Raw genomic sequence first — 17613 nt, forward strand, 5'->3', positions numbered from 1 at the left:
CATGTTTCGGTTGTCTTATTTTACGTATATAATTAAGATGTTGTGAATAAGTATTTCAGTTGTATCCCATAGTTGTTTGCTTGACATCGAGCTTTATCCAAGGAAAAACAAAAACACCGTCTTTCCTCCAAAATCACACTTGGATTACAGCTGGACTGATTTACCAGGTGGTGATACAAAAAATAAAAAGTCTAAGCTATTTAAATCTATAGAACATAATCAACAACAGAGACCAGACCTGACAGTGTGAAACATACTGTATTTGGCAAAAATATATATACAACAAATATAATAAAATTTTTTGAATAAGTGTTTTCATTAAGTGTTAGATAATAAACTCAAAAAGCTGCACTGTACCATAACAGCCAAGGAGCAACAAAGTCAGTGTCCACGTCTACCTCACATTAAACAGACATATTTCATATGAAATAGCTGAAATGTAAAACAGAAAGCTGACTAAAATATTTTAATTCTCTTGAAAACGTCATGAATGGTTTTCATGGGTACCCCCTTTAATGAGCTGATGGGGGCACCCAGTGTATTTATAACTGAAGCAGAGTCTCTCCGAGTGAACGTCCAGATGTGATCAATAGTGAGTCAGGATGTGATTCCTTCAAGAGTCGTGAGAATTACATAAATATTGGAAATTGGACAAGTTGGTGCTTAAGTTTTTATAATAGCAATTTGCATGCACTCCAGAATGTTATGAAGAGTGATCAGATGAATTGCATCGTCCTTCTTTGCCATGAAAATGAACTTAATCCCCCCCCAAAAACCCTTACCACTGCATTTCATTGCTGTCATTAAAGGACCTGCTGAGACCATTTCAGTAATCGTCTTCTTAACTCAGCACAAGGCTGGAGATCATCATGTCAGGCTGATTGTGTTAGAATGACAGACCTGACATGTTAAATGGAGGGTGATGCTTGAAATCATTGTTCTTCCATTGTTAACCTGCAAAGCAACGCGTGCAGCCATCATTGCGTTGCATAAAAATGGCTTCACAGGCAAGAATATTGTGGCTACTAAGATTGCACCTAAATCAACAATTTATAGGATCATCAAGAACTTCAAGGAAAGACATTCAATTCTTGATAAGAAGGCTTCAGGGCATCCAAGAAAGTCCAGCGAGCGCCAGGATCGTCTCCTAAAGACGATTCAGCTGCATGATCAGAGTGTCACCAGTGCGGAGCGTGCTCAGGAATGGCAGCAGGCAGGTGTGAGCACATCTGCATGCACAGTGAGGCGAAGACTTTTGGAAGATGGCCTGGTGTCAAGAAGGGCAGCAAAGAAGCCCCTTCTCTCCAAAAAAACCATCAGGGGCAGATTGATCTTCCACAGAAAGTATGGTGAATGGACTGCTGAGGACTGGGGCAAAGTCATATTCTCAGATGAAGCCTGTTTCTGATTGTTTGGGGCATCTGGAAAAAGGCTTGTCCGGAGAAGAAAAGGTGAGCGCTACCATCAGTCCTGTGTCATGCCAACAGTAAAGCATCCTGAGACCATTCATGTGTGGGGTTGCTTCTCATCCAAGGGAGTGGGCTCACTCACAATTTTGCCCAAAAACACAGCCATGAATAAAGAATGGTACCAAAACAGCCTCCAACAGCAACTTCTTCCAACAATCCAACAACAGTTTGGTGAAGAACAATGCATTTTCCAGCACGATGGAGCACCGTGCCATAAGGCAAAAGTGATGACTAAGTGGCTCGGAGACCAAAACGTTGAAATTCTGGGTCCGTGGCCTGGAATCTTAATCCCATTGATAATTTGTGGTCAATCCTCAAGAGGCGGGTGGACAAACAAAACCCCACTAATTCTGACAAACTCTAAGAAGTGATTATGACAGATTGGGCTGCTATCAGTCAGGATTTGACCCAGAAGGTGATTGAGAGCATGCCCTGTTGAATTGCAGAGGTCCTGAAAAAGTAGGGCCAACACTGCAAATACTGACTCTTTGCATAAATGTCATGTAATTGTCGATAAAAGCCTTTGAAACATATGAAGTGCTTGTAATTATATTTCAGTTCATCACAGAAACAACTGACAACAAAGATCTAAAAGCAGTTTAGCAGCAAACTTTGTGAAAACTAATATTTGTGTCATTCTCAAAACTTTTGGCCACGACTGTACTGGTCACTTACAAAGCAGCTGCCTCTGTTCCAGTTCATCTATCCCTGCTTTTGTCTTTACTGTTTAAATCCAGAGTAGTAACCAGAGTCTGATACATAAAACCATCCATGCAAAGTGCTCAAACTGTGGTACCATTCACACTGAAATCACGAGTTAGCCAGATGACTTCAAAAAACAGATCTAAAGCAGGTTTTCCATCTATGAAAGTTCCTGTTGAGTTTACATGAGAGACAAAATTATTTCAGCTCCTAATTTGATTCCAGGAACAATGTGAGCATTCAAAGTTGGCATTGAAAATGTTTTTAAAATATTTAAAAAAGTCTAAAGTAAACTGTACTCATTAAACTGAACATATTAATACTGCTTTGAGATTTACATGGAAAAAAATAATTACAGATGATAAAAATATTTCAACACCAACGTAAAAATGTCAATATAAAGTTGATATTTCATGTAAAACTGCAAATTTTTGTGCAGAGTTAGTGAAAGTCTGCTTTAGAATGAGATTTTGTTCACATTTATTTTTTTATTTCCAGGCTTGACGGTTGTAATTCATTTATAATCAGGTTGTTCTAAAAACTGCCAAATAAACATCCAGTTAATCCAAGAAGTTTGAGATTAAAAATATTGGGTGATATGTAAGAACCAGCAGGGAAAATCTGAGAATATAATCAGAAACAATTACAGTATTCAAACTTATCATAGAAATTGTTCAACACATTTTTCACATGCAACACCTTGAATAATCAGGCCCCATCACATCTTAATAACCGTATAGTACCGTATGATCCCAACAGAGCACGTCGCTGTCAGACTGCAGTCGTACTGGTGATTCCCAGTCTTTAAAACTAGAATGGGAGGCAGAGCCTTCAGCTTTCAGAATCCTCTCCTGTGGAACCAGCTCCCAGTTTGAATTCAGCAGACAGACTCTTCTTTCTGTTTCCTTCCCAGCATCAAAGTCCTCACTCGTCTGCTTGTTGAGGTTTTTCACTAATACTGCAGTTTGGACAAAAGTCGCAGCATCTGTGGGACACTTTTAGTGTAAAAACTGATAAAACATTATTTTACCTTCATGTGACCCTAAGACTCCTTTGTAAATATTGTTTGGTGTCACATGGCATTTCTTTCCTCACAGGAAAACTGGCTTCAGTGATTCATGAAAAGCAGCATTTCTGTTAAATGACAATAAAAACAATCACATACTGTGTATTCATCATGAAGCACAACTTCTACAGATTTAAATAAGCTGCAGTGATTCCAGCTGTTTGATTTTCTATGATATCATATCAGATATGCATAGTGGTGAAATAATTTCAATCCTGAATTCAAATGAATTAGTAATAATCTATTAATTATTCATTAAAGCATATCAAAAAACTAGAAACTAGACTGAATGTAGAGAACAGTTTGGACCTTTAGATTTCACACTGTTCACAGAGAGCTGCTCTGTGTTTTAAGACATAAGATTTAATCATGTTCTGGTTTCACTCTTCAAAGTTTTCTCACATTTTCTTTGTAACCTGACGAATGTTTTACAAACCATGAAAAATCATCAATAAAAACAACAAACACAATATTAAGATGGAATTAAATACTGTGTGTAAAATGTCTTTTTACCTGATTATTCCACAGTACCAGGAGAGTTACTAATAAGGCTAAAACTACAATGACCCCTCCTACGATTGCTCCAACATTGGATGAATTCCCTGAATCTGATTATTTGCACAGGAGTCTCCACTATCAGCAATACCTGGTGTGAATGCGTGTGAGTGAATGTATGTAAATGGACGGTGACTGGACAGACGAGGTCATTTTGAGTTTGTGACACATAAGATGTGTCAAAAGGGGGATTTAAGGTTTAATTTGAAATGGGTTTTAGGATCATTTTTTGACTTTTGGGGTTTTTGATAATTGAGATATGGTAAAACTGAGGCAGAAATTGTTATTTTCATGTTTAAGTTAAAGGATTAAAATGAACTGAATCCTGTGTAGAAGATAAAATGCCGGTGTTCATAAGAAGCTGTACACCAAACTTAAAGGGAAACTGCGGGACACTTTGAATAAAAGATATGCTTTGGGGAAAACTAGCGAAGATTTTAGGAGTAGAAAATGTTTTATTTCTTTTTGATTTCTAGAATAAGTGGTTATAATGCAGGCTTACACATACAGATATTACAAAGATTTAATTCTAGGGTAGAGGTGAAACACAGTTTGCTTTGTCTTTGTGTAGGAACTGGTGAAGCAGAAGCTGTAAAGATAGACATGCCATGAATAAGTTGATAGGAAACATGTCGAGACAGCCATATAGGGCAAAGGTGGTAGAGCTTGTAATTGTATGAGAGCTTCTTAAGAGGGTGTTAAAAGTGTCGCTTACCCAAATGAATAACATTGAAGATTATATACGTAGAAGTGATTTTTTATACACATTGCGATTGTGCTTATTCAGAGTTGTTGCTTGGTCGGAGGAGACACTATGGTGTGAAGACGTGTTTCCCGGGGCTCCGCAAAGCAGTGACAAAAATATTCTTTTAAGACGCATCCGCACTTTCTATATCAGCCCTGTGGGCTCTAAATAACCCTTTTCGCCGCCGGGTACCCGCTTGTTTATTTATTTTCACTTTTTCATTCTCTGAGGTCGGGAAACCTACTTTGGACAACTTCTGGGAAAGGCCGCAGGAGTTTCTTTCCTGGTTAGCTGTGGCGACCGTAGCGGCTGCGTCCGGACAATCAAGTTCTCCTACTAAAAGTCCCACCATTTGCCCTTTATTCTCTTTTTTGTATAATGGCAGATAAGAGGGAGCAACGTCGAAAACGGGGTCAGGCCGGCGCGGGTGGTTCACAGAGCCCGGAGCTGGGTCGCGAATCTCAGCGTGACGTGGCTATCATGGAGAGCAGCTACGAGCAGGGTGCGGGCGCACCGCTCGGCGAAGTCACATTTACCAGAGCATTGAAGGCTCTGAAACGGCACATCTGCGACAAGCTTGAATGCAAGATCGATACGGTGACCCATACACTGCGGTCAGAAATATCATCTGTGAAGGCTGAGTTTAAAGCTGCTATAACCATCCTACAGGCCACCGTTAATGCTCAAGGGACCACCATTAAAGATTTGGAGCTTTCAGCTACAACCTGCAGTGACGACCTGACTTCTCTTCAATCTGCTATAAGTGTTCTAACGGAGGAGGTCAGACAACTGCAAGCTAAATGTGAGGATCTAGAAGGAAGATCAAGGCGCAATAATATTCGCCTTACTGGCATCCCCGAGGGTTTAGAGACTTCTAACCCTAGGGAGTTTATTTCCCATCTCCTGCAAGATCTTCTGAAACTGAATGAAGCACCTCTGTTAGATCGGGTTCACAGGTCCCTTGGACCAAAGCCCAGAGAGGGAGCGCCTCCTCGTCCAATCCTCATTAGAGTCCACCACTTCCATGTTAAGGAACAGTTGCTACGTCTTGCAGGGGCAAACTCTCCTCTACCAGGGCAGAAGGATCTCCATCTTTCCAGACTTCACACCTGCAGTGGCTAAAAAACGTTCACAGTTTACTGGTGTCAAGCGCCTTCTGCACTCTTGTCCTGGGATTAAGTTCGGCCTGTTCTATCCTGCGGAACTGAGGGTGACACTTCCAGATGGAGCTGTACGTAAGTTTACTGATCCTGTGTCTGCCACGGACTTTGCCAATAAGATCCTGGGGGGCTCTGCCTCTCAAGACACATAAGTGTCTTAGTGCATTGGGCTGATATATCCATCTTGGTTAATTGCTGTAAAATATTCTATTCTATTTTTTCTCTCTCTCTCTCTCTCTCTTTCTTCACTGTTTTCTTATTTTTTATTGTATCTTATTGTATCTTTTTTAAGTAACATACTTATGTTTATTAGAGGTGAGCTGGATTTATAGGATGTCTCGTTCTAATATATTTTCATACAATCCTTGCTTTTGTCTCTGGCTTGTATTGCAAGGAGCTTGAACTCAACTGGGACTTCAAATGGTTGGGAGGAAGTGCTCAGGGGTGTGTTTGGTGGGGGGTGCGCGCATCTTGTTAGGGAAGATGCTTCAGCATTTAGGGGGAAGTTTGGGTGTTTTTTGTTTTTTATGTTGTACTGTTCTGTACACTGACTTTGTTTTTTCTGTGTTTTTCATCGGTCAGCTTTGTTTTTTTTCAATCTATGTTCTAACATGGTATCGCAATTAAATATTAATAATCAACAAGCAGGTCACTCGTTAAAGTTCTGTAGCTGGAATTGTAAAGGTCTGAACCAACCTATTAAAAGGAGCAAGGTCCTCCACCATTTGCAATTTTTGGGCGCCCAGGTTGTGTTTTTACAAGAAACACACCTAAAAATTTCAGATCATTTTAGACTTCGTAAGGGGTGGGTGGGCCAACTCTATCACTCTACATTTAAATCCAAAGCTCGTGGTGCTGCTATTTTAATACACAAATCAGTGCCATTTGTTTCTTCTAATGTTATAGTGGACCAGAATGGCAGATTCATTATTGTAAGTGGTAGTATTTTGAACACTAAATTTATTTTTGCCAACGTCTATGCTCCCAATTGGGATGATCCAAATTTTTTCAGCACTTTTTTCACTAAAATTCCTGACTTGTCTTCCCACTATTTGGTTCTTGGTGGCGATTTTAATTGTTGGCTGGGGCCGCTGGATCGATCCTCAAATAAGCCTGGTAGGCAATCCAAGTCTTCCAAAATTATTAATATGTTCCTTGAAGAATTTTCTGTTATTGATGCCTGGCGTTTTCTCAATCCCACACGTAGAGAGTACACCTTTTTCTCCCCTGTTCATCATACATACACTCGTATTGATTACTTTCTACTGGACAGTCGACTTACTTCACAGATTCGCTCTTGCTCTCATAGTGCTATTGTCATTTCAGATCATGCTCCGTTGACTCTAAATTTAGCAGTGGCCCAAAGTTCTCCACCAGCTCCATGGCGTTTGAACACACGCTTGCTGTCAGACGATAAATTCATCACATTTGTGAATTCCAAGATAGACTTATTTATAGAGACAAATATTACACCAGGAATATCACCCTCCATTTTGTGGGAAACGTTTAAGGCTTTTATCAGGGGACATATTATATCTTATGCTGGTTTTGAAGCAAATCAAATAAAAGCAAAGTTGTCCGAGCTCATAATACGCATATCGCAATTAGATGAGTTGTATGCTGTCTGCCCAGCACCAGAGGTCTATAATGACAGGCTGTTTTTGCAGACTGAGTTCGATCACCTGTCCTCTGCTCGGACTGAAGAGATGTTGTTGAAGTGTCAGTACTCCCAGTATGAGTATGGGGAAAAGGCCAGTAAACTGCTCTCCCATCAGCTTCGTAGTGCAGCAGCTGCACATTCCATTCCTCGGATTCAGACATCAAGCGGTGTTTCTACGGACGCTAAAATAATTAATGACCAATTTCGAGACTTTTATTCATCTCTTTATGCGTCTGAGTGTGCATTTAGCACTGAGGCTTTGGACTCCTTTTTCAATCATCTTAAGTTGCCATCAATTGATCAGACACACAGCCTTCAGCTGGAGGGACCAGTAACTGTAGAAGAGATCCTGCAAGCTATCAGCAAATTGCAGTGTTCTAAGTGTCCCGGACAGGACGGGTTTCCTGTTGAGTTCTATCGTAAATTTATGCCTAAACTGGCCCCGCTCATAACAAATATGTATAAGCATTCACTGGAAGTTGGATCCCTCCCACCCTCTCTACTGCAGGCATCTATATCATTGATCCTAAAAAAGGATAAGGACCCACTACAATGTGGCTCATACCGTCCCATTTCTTTGTTAAGTGTGGACTATAAAATCCTTGCTAAACTTTTAGCGATGCATGTGGAAGCAGCCTTGCCATCTGTAATTAACCCAGATCAAACAGGCTTTATTAAAGGGAGATATGTCTTTTCTAACCTTAGACGTTTGTTTAATGTTCTTTACAATCCCTCAGACTCCAACAGCCCTGAGTTTGGGATCAGTCTAGATGCTGAGAAGGCTTTTGACAGGGTCGAGTGGGGATACCTTTTTTATGTTTTGGAGAAATTCGGCTTTAGTAAAATAATCATCTCCTGGTTGAAACTTCTTTATACTTCCCCGCTTGCCGGTGTCAAAACCAATGGCACATGTTCTGACTTTTTTCCTCTGTTTAGGGGGACTAGGCAGGGCTGTCCCATGTCGCCGTTGCTCTTTGCACTTGCAATTGAGCCCCTGGCCATATCGCTGAGATCAAACCGGGGTTACTAGATATGGTATAGAACAAAGGGTCTCCTTATACGCAGATGATTTGCTTCTTTATATCTCAGAACCAGCATCCTCATTTCCTATGGTGCTCTCAATACTTGAACAGTTTAGCCTTATTTCTGGCTATAAGCTGAATCTCACCAAGAGTGAACTGTTCCCCCTGAATGCTGCTGCACAGAAATATCAGTGTACAACACTGCCTTTTCGAGCTGTATCGGACAACTTTACATATTTAGTGGTTAAAATTACAAATCAATTTCATGCTCTTTTCAAGCTTAATTTTGACCCATTTGTGAAGAAAGTTATGCAGGATTTGGACAGATGGTCTCTACTCCATCTGTCTGTAGCAGGGCGCATAAATACAATTAAAATGAATATCCTCCCAAGATTTTCTTTTCTTTTTCAGTGTGTCCCTGTATTTATCCCAATTTTGTTTTTTGTTAAATTAGACAAGATTCTCTCTGGGTTCATTTGGAACAAAAAAACCCCTAGAATACGCAAGATATATCTTCAAAGACCGAAAAAGATGGGAGGGATGGCTTTACCAAACCTTATGTTCTATTATTGGGCATGTAATATTCGTATTCTCAGGTACTGGCTACAGGGGGAAAGCATGAATAATGCCCCGGCGTGGCTGAGCTTGGAGATTTCCTCTTGTGCCTTATCCTCTTTACCAGCCCTGATTTATGCCCAAAAGCAGCCTCCGAGTGCAGGTTTTTATAATAACTCTATTGTCAAAGTTACCTTGAAAATATGGTATCAATTTCGTCGTTATTTTAAGTTGACCTTTTTTTCCCTTCAGTCACCTATTTTGAAAAATCCCTCTTTTCAGCCTTCGTTAGTTGATGGTGCTTTTTATTTGTGGGCCTCTTTGGGTATCAGGTCTTTTTCTGATCTGTATATTCAGAATACATTTGCCTCCTTTGAACAGCTCTCTTTGAAATTTGGCCTTCCAAAAAGTCACTTTTTTCGCTACTTACAAATCCGGAGTTTTGTTAAAGAGAAATCCTCTCAGTTCCCATCTAGATCTCCTTGTCATGACTTTGATAACCTTCTATCACCTCCCCCTCCATCACAGGGCCTGATTTCCTGTCTGTATGGGAGAATATGTTCCTTTGGCAACTTCTCAACCTCAGCTATTAAAAAGGCATGGGAGCAGGATTTGGGGTGTGTGATTCAGGATGACTCTTGGGATAAAATTCTTTACCGGGTCCATGGCTCCTCACTATGTGCCAAACACGGGTTGATTCAATGTAAGATTTTGCACCGCGTACACTGGACTAAAGCCAGATTAGCTCAAATATACCCCAACCTTAGCCCTGATTGCGACCGTTGTCATCAAACACCTGCCTCTCTAATACATATGTTTTGGTCATGTCCATCCCTCAAACAATACTGGATTAATATTTTTCTGACTTTATCAAAGATCATCCAGCTAACCCTCCAACCTGTGCCCTTAACTGCTTTGTTTGGGGTTCTTCCCGATACAGTTGTCTTGCCGATGCCCCAAGCGGATTTGGTAGCATTTCTCACCTTATTGGCAAGACGCAGATTATTGTTATGTTGGAAATCCCCTTCTCTCCCATCCTGGGAAATCTGGATCAGAGACGCTTTGCATTTTAGCAAACTCGAAAAGATTAAATTCACCCTGCGTGGGTCTATGGCCAAATTTTTTAAGATCTGGCAACCCTTTTTTGACCATGTTCATACTTTGCGGTCTCGCAACGCTCCCAATTAGCCAGCTCAGACTTTACTCTATTTTATTTCATCTTATGTTTAAGTATATGGACTCTATTGTGCCTGCGCCTTATGATGGTATCTACTTACCTACTTTATACATATTTCTTTTCTCTTACAGATTTGACCTATCTTTACAGTGTATGTTTCGTATTGTTTTATGTTCTTCAAAAGGAAAACGGCATATTGTTCAATTTCTCTTTTGCAAAAATGGATGCAGAAAATTTAATAAAAATATAAATTAAAAAAAAAAAAGAGTTGTTGCTTGGTCTACATAAGGTCTTAAGCTTTGTTTGGCACGATGTCCAGACAATCTATTGTGTAAGTGACTTGGAGCATAGAAGGATAAACTGCATACACGCTTACAAACACATAGAATCCATAAACCTGCCAGGCCAAAGGCCTGAAACTCATTTAGCTCCTAACTGCATTTTAGTCTACTTGGTAACAGATGACAGGAGATTAGTTAAAGAAGAGCATCCGCCTCAGGGACCATGTAGGCTTGAAACTTATTGCCTTGTATGGAAGGTGTGATAGAAAGAGGAACCTCTCTGTCTAATTTTAGGGGTTTAAGATTGACCATTTACTGTAACTGATGCATATTATGTTTATTTGTGATGCATGAAGGGGTGTAACCCTGATGAATGAAACCATTCTGAATTGAGCTGTTCGGAGCAGACCTCTGTCTGTTTTTATGCTCAGATGGTGATGGTGCATATCTTACCCTGGGCGTGTTTAATAAAACTAAAAGTGTTGCTCACACACATGAAGAACATTGAGATTAAGTAAAGTTAATATAAAGGACAGAGCCCAGAACATGATATGGTGAAACAACTTTGAATGATTAAAGGAACATTAGATGAACACAGTAGATTAGTGAGGTGTAGCAGAGAGAGGCGTTTTGTTTTCTATCCTTTACAGGAGAATTTCAGGACCACAGCGACCACAGGGGTGGCGAGAATCCTGGAAGCCCGAGACCGAACAGAACCAACCAGAGAAAGGAGAAGAACAGAGCACAAAGACACCTAGTTGTTTACATTGCAAAGAAGATCAAAAGCTTGTTAGACACAGGTTATAATGGGAGCATAAAAGTAATGAGAGGGACTTTAGGAATAGCTGCAGGATTTTTATGTTATGTAAATTGCCCAAACACAATGCGCTACCCGAAGAGTAGCGAAGAAACCAGGCCTAAGTTTTAAAGAGGAAACGGGTTAACTCTATAGAGGATGTTTCCAAAGGTTGACAAAATAATCTAGGACCTTTTACCAGGAAAAAGCTAATTGTATCTTTTAGACTTTACAGTGTGCACTGAGGGAAGTCAGGAATAGTTTTAAACTGGAATTCTAGTTGAAAAGGGGGTGTAGGAATTAGTGCGCATGCGCCAACCAGCGTGCAGCCTGTTGCAGTCGCTCCTGCTTTTTCTCTTAGTTTAGCTCTGTTTTCTTACGTATTCTTTTTTTTTCTGACTTGTATTTTCATCCGTTTATTATCTTTCACCCAATCATGTGGATTGAGAGAGTTTTTGTTCTTCTGGTGGCCGTGGAACTATTACTTTTATTAAGGAACGGGACCGCGGCACATCTCCTACACGCACGGACTGTTTACTCCAGAGATCAGCTGATCGCCCTGATGCCGGCCGGCTCGCTGGCCAGACCCGCAGAAGTACCAGCTGAAATTTGGAGAAAAACACATCGGGGATGCAGAGGTCAAGGACAGAAGAGAAAAAAGAAGGAGACGGTGAGACAGCGGAGGCTCGAAGCGAGGAGGAGGTATAAAAGGTGTCTGCCATCTATCGTAATGGGAAATGTGCGATCGTTATCGAATAAAATCGACGAGCTCTCAGCACTGGTACGGAGTCAGAAGGAATATCGAGTGTGTAGCATGATGTGTTTCACTGAATCATGGATGCACCAGGACATTCCCGACGAGAATGCTTCCGTGGAAGGCTTCCACACTGTTTGGGCGGACAGGAACTGTGTGCTGTTGGACTCAGGCCGTATTATTTACCCAGGGAATTCTCTCACGTCATCTTGGTGGCTGTTTATGTTCCTCCCTCTGCTAACCCCACAGCTGCATGTGACACTATCCACTCTGCCATAGCCCGTTTACAGACTCAGCACCCGAGTGCCTTTATTGTGATCTCGGGTGACTTCAACCATGTATCACTGGACAATACACTACCAACATTCAGACAATATGTGGACTGTCCGACCAGGGGAGAAAAAATTCTAGACCTATTGTATGCTAATGTAAAGGATGCATACAGCTCCTCCTCCCTCCCCCCACTTGGTAGGTCAGATCATAACCTGATTCACCTCACCCCCCGCTATGTGCCAATTGTGAGGAGGGAACCTGTGACCACGAGGAGCGTTAGGAGGTGGTCAGAGGAGGCCTTAGCGGAACCACAGGGCTGTTTCGAGGTGACCAACTGGGAGACACTCTGTGAGCCTCACGCTGAGGACATCAATGGGCTAACTGAGTGTATCACAGACTACATAACTTTCTGCACCGACTCCATTGTTCCAACTCAGACTGTTCATTGTTACCCAAATAACAAGCCGTGGGTGACTAAGGACATCAAAGCCCTCCTCAACAAGAAGAAGAGGGCTTTCAGAGGGGGCAATAAAGAGGAGGCGAGGAAGGTCCAGGTGTTGTTAAAGGACAAGATCAGAGAGGCTAAAGACAATTACAGGAGGCAGCTGGAGTGGAACAGCATGAGAGAGGTGTGGAGGGGCATGAAGACCATCACTGGATTCAGGCCAACCAACAGCAGGGGAGCTGAGGGAGGTGAGGATAGAGCTAACGAGTTGAATCTGTTTTTCAATAGATTCGACACCACAGTGTCTGCTCACACCCCCACAACCTCACCTGTAGTCAGCCTGGAATCCAGAGCCACACCACTGTGCCAGCCTCTCTCTTCACATGGCGCTGTTGCCTCCTGTGGGATTCCTGACACCCCTTCCCCACCCATCACCTTCACTCAATACCAGGTTGAGAGGCAAATGAGGAGACTTCACTCAGGCAAGTCTGCTGGACCAGATGGAGTGAGTCCCCGCGTCCTCAAGGCCTGTGCCCCCCAGCTGTGTGGAGTCTTTCATAAACTGTTTATGCTGAGTTTGAGTCTGCAGAGGGTCCCAGTGATGTGGAAGACATCATGCCTCATCCCTATTCCAAAGACACCACGTCCCAGTGGGCCCCAGGATTACAGGCCCGTGGCACTGACCTCCCACATCATGAAGATCCTGGAAAGGCTCATCCTGGACCAGCTGCGACCAATTGTCTGACCACATCTGGATCCCCTTCAATTTGCCTATCAGCCTCGTCTCGGAACAGAGGGCGCCATCATCTACCTGCTCAATCGTGTCTACACCCATCTGGACCAGCCAGCGAGCACTGTGAGGGTCATGTTTTTTGACTTTTCCAGTGCTTTCAATACCATCAGGCCAACCCTCCTGGGTGATAAGTTAACAACGATGCAGGTGGATCCTTCTCTGGTGTCCTGGATTGTTGATTACCTGACAGGAAGACCACAATATGTACGTCTCCCACAGTGTGTGTCTGACAAGGTAATCAGCAACACAGGGGCAGCTCAAGGGACCGTCCTCTCCCCCTTCCTCTTCACCCTCTACACCACAGACTTCAGCCACTGCACAGAGACCTGCCATCTTCAGAAGTTTTCTGATGACTCAGCGGTGGTTGGATGCATCAGGAGGGATGATGAGACAGAGTACCGGGCTGTGGTTGACTCCTTTGTCACGTGGTGTGAGCAGAATCATCTGCAGCTCAACGTGGCAAAGACCAAGGAATTAATAGTGGACTTCAGGAAGACCAGGAAACACTTGACCCCTGTTTCAATCCAGGGGATCAGTGTTGACATTGTGGAGGACTATAAATACCTTGGAGTAAATATAGACAATAAACTGAACTGGACAAAAAACACTACAGCACTTTACAGAAAGGGCCAGAGTCGTCTCTATTTTTTGAGGTGGCTGAGGTCCTTCAACATCTGCCAGAAAATGCTCAGGATTTTCTATGAGTCTGTTGTGGCCAGTGCGATCCTCTATGCTGTTGCATGCTAGAGGAGCAGGCTGAGGGTCGCAGATGCCAACAGACTCGATAAACTGATCCGTAAGGCCAGTAGTGTTGTGGGGATGGAGCTGGACTCCCTCAAGGTGGTGTCGGAGAGGTGGATGTTGTCCAAGATAAAGGCAATGTTGGATAACACCTCCCACCCACTCCATGACATGCTGGTCAGTCACAGGAGTACGTTCAGTGAGAGACTGAGAGTACCGAAAAGCACCACTGAACGACACAGGAAATCATTCCTGCCTGTGGCCATCTCCCTGTACAACTCATCCACTTAACACACACATGTTTCTTTTTTCTTTTTCTTTCTTTTTCTTTTTTAGCTATTTATTAATAAACGACTTATGTATATATATGCCTGTATATATTGTACTATTCTTAGTTAGTGTATTGTCTGTCTTGTTAATGTCTGTTTATTATGGAGCACTGTAACAAAAAAAATAATTTCCCCTAGGGATCAATAAAGTATTCTGATTCTGATTCTGAGGAAGTAGATTTAGGGCAGCTCACTGCCCGGCGTAAATGCAAGGTGCTGTCACACAGCTTGATTTATTTGTTTGATTTATTTTTATGACAAAATAATAAGGAAACATTGAAAACATACAACCCGTTGAGGGGACAGAGAGGGTTGGGCAATTGACCCTGTGCACGAGAAAATGCTAACTTCCTGGTTTGAGACCAGATGTGGGGTTGTACATTTCCGGTAGCTTTACTTTGCGGTTAATCGCTACTGCGAAGATATTCTCCAAAATCATGTCCAAAACTCGAAAACGGAAAGATCGCGTTAAGTTACAAAGAGGAGAAGGTGGGAACACTCACCACTGTTGTGTCATAAAAAATCTAATTATCAATTTTGACGTTTAAAGAGTTTAGATCGATCAGTTGTTTACATCACTCAACACAAGCAGAACTGCATTACAAAATCACAAGACACATCGTCCACATTCAGAAGCACATCTCTGTATAGTGATTGGTCTATTGATTTAAACAGGCAAATGTTCCTACAGGTGAGGAATAGTGAAACCAGATGTTTCCCCATTATGTCGATATCAGCTAGTGAAGTACACACCTACACAGCATGTTAACTAGTGGTGCAACTGATCAAAAATCTCACGGTTCGGATCGGATCACGGTTTTAAAGTCACGGATCGGATCAATTTTCGGATCAGCAAAAGTAAAAAAAAAGACAAAAATTCTACTCGCCGTTTACTTATTTAAGAATTTTTGCCTATTAAAAAACATTCAACTGAAGACTCATTCCACGCACTTATATAAAAACAAATTAAGGTGCATATGGACATTATGGACCATGCTGGGCAGTCTCTGCATCCTCTGCACACGGCCATAAACAACAAGAGGAGTCTGTTCAGTGACAGGATGCTTCTCCCAAAGTCAAGGACCAGCAGACTTAAAAAGTCCTTTGTCCCATAGGCCAACAAACTGTTTAACTCCTCGCTGGAGGGGAAACGGGGACAGAGGAGAGGGGAACAAGTAGATGTAGTGCCTTTTTACTGTGCAATAGTTTTTGTTAATACCCAACGGTGTAATAGACTCGCAATACTTAAAATGTGCCGTTCCCTTGTATTCTTATTCCTATTTATTCTATTTATCCCTTTTGTATTCTCTGTATTTATAAATGTGTAAACATGGTATATTTCTGCTCACATTCTGCAACTTCTGTCGGTGCTACTGGAAACTGAATTTCCCGGAGGCATAAATAAAGTTTCATCTAATCTAATGTAATCTATAGGGTAGTGCAGGGCTTTGTATCTACCACCAGTGTTGGGAAGGTTACTTTTAAAATGTATTCCATTACAGAATACTGAATACATGCCCCAAAATGTATTCTGTAACGTATTCCGTTACGTTACTCAATGAGAGTAACGTATTCTGAATACTTTGGATTGCTTAATATATTATCATGCTGTTTACAACTACGCGAATGTACTATTGCTGTGATTTATTACTGTTACTGAAGGTAACAGTCCGCGGCTCCGAACAGTAGTAAAGGGACCTCTGGCTAATACCTCGGGTTCCGTGTCGGGCTGGTAGCTGAAAAATAGCTTTACTTTGTTGTCTGGGTCAACTTTGCTTGCCAGAGACAGAGAGAGGCGTTGAAAGGCTGCTCCAACGGAACTTATTTTTTCCGGAGGAAAACACGAACACAGTGTACAGTTGAGTCTTAATAGCTTACTTACAAATGGGCTCGTCAGGCACTCTTCTTGGCTGCAGTGGTTATTATTATATTTACATGCTTCCAGCTCCCGTTTTTGCTCCGTGACAGCTCGGACTTTTCCTTTCTCTCCCTCCCTCGCTCACAGACACATAATGTGTATGGTAGTCCATTCTCCCTGCAGCACGGACTACACTGCCCATGAGGCTACATTCTTTAGGGCCATGCCTGTAGCATTCTGCCTTTTAGCTTAGCACAACAACAACAAAAAAGCGCTCTCTCACCCAGGAAACACGCAGAGCGAGAGCGTCACCCTGTAACCATGGCAACCGTAACGCTGCCGCCTGGAACAACAGAACGTAGCTGTCAAACAAACCCAAATAATCCTGACCCGCGACAATATGAAACAGGAAAGTACCGCCGTGTAATCCATTTATTTCAACAAAGTAACTGTATTCTGAATACCACCTTTTTAAACGGTAACTGTAACGGAATACAGTTACTCATATTTTGTATTCTAAATACGTAACGGCGGTACATGTATTCCGTTACTCCCCAACACTGTCTACCACTCCGCTGTGATATAACGAGCGGTCACGGTCACGTGGCTTTACGTTGCCCTGGAGCTCCACCCATTTGTAGTTAGAGCAACAGAAGATGCCTGGGACAGTTCAGCCATAACTTTAAACTTCTCCTGCTCATACATGCTTGGAACGATCTTGTCACTGAAGTGGACGAGCAACGAGATATCATAGCGTGGCTCAAGCATGTTCATCACCGTTTAAACCCCTTGTTTTGCACAACAGACGACAGCCTCCCGTCTGCAGCTAAACACCCCATTAGCTTTAGTAATAGCTTTAGCCCGGTCGGACTGGGCAGCAAAGGGCTGCTTAAATGCCGCAAACTCCTCTGCTCCGCTACTTGGACCGCTAGCGCTGATCATAACTACCGCTTGACAGACTGACCACGCGCACCATATGCATACTTTTTTTTTTTTTCGAATCTTCGGATCACGTGCGTACCGAACCGTGGAGTGGGATCGGTTCGGATTTCGGATCAACCGTGATCCGTTGCACCACTAATGAAAAAAAGCCACACAAAAAAATGAACGATTGCTGGTAAGGGTTTCTATACATTAGTATTTACGAAGGGTGTGTTGTGACTTACCTTCAAAATTATAGTGGACCCTCGCTATAACGCAGTTCACCTTTCACCTCGCTGGTTCGCAGATTT

At 42.3% G+C, this 17613-nt stretch overlaps 1 long non-coding RNA gene across 1 annotated transcript; it reads right to left on the reverse strand.

Moving 5' to 3' along the window:
• Positions 1 to 2639: 2639 nt before the first annotated feature.
• On the reverse strand, positions 2640 to 17589 carry LOC109197526 (uncharacterized). Its single transcript, XR_002058578.1, has 2 exons — positions 17548 to 17589; positions 2640 to 3305 (listed from the first exon to the last, which is right to left on the reverse strand). It is a non-coding gene; the product is annotated as an uncharacterized LOC109197526 (long non-coding RNA).
• Positions 17590 to 17613: the final 24 nt, after the last annotated feature.

This window comes from Oreochromis niloticus, linkage group LG9 (assembly GCF_001858045.2).
Source record: "Oreochromis niloticus isolate F11D_XX linkage group LG9, O_niloticus_UMD_NMBU, whole genome shotgun sequence".
Classification (NCBI taxonomy): domain Eukaryota; kingdom Metazoa; phylum Chordata; class Actinopteri; order Cichliformes; family Cichlidae; genus Oreochromis; species Oreochromis niloticus.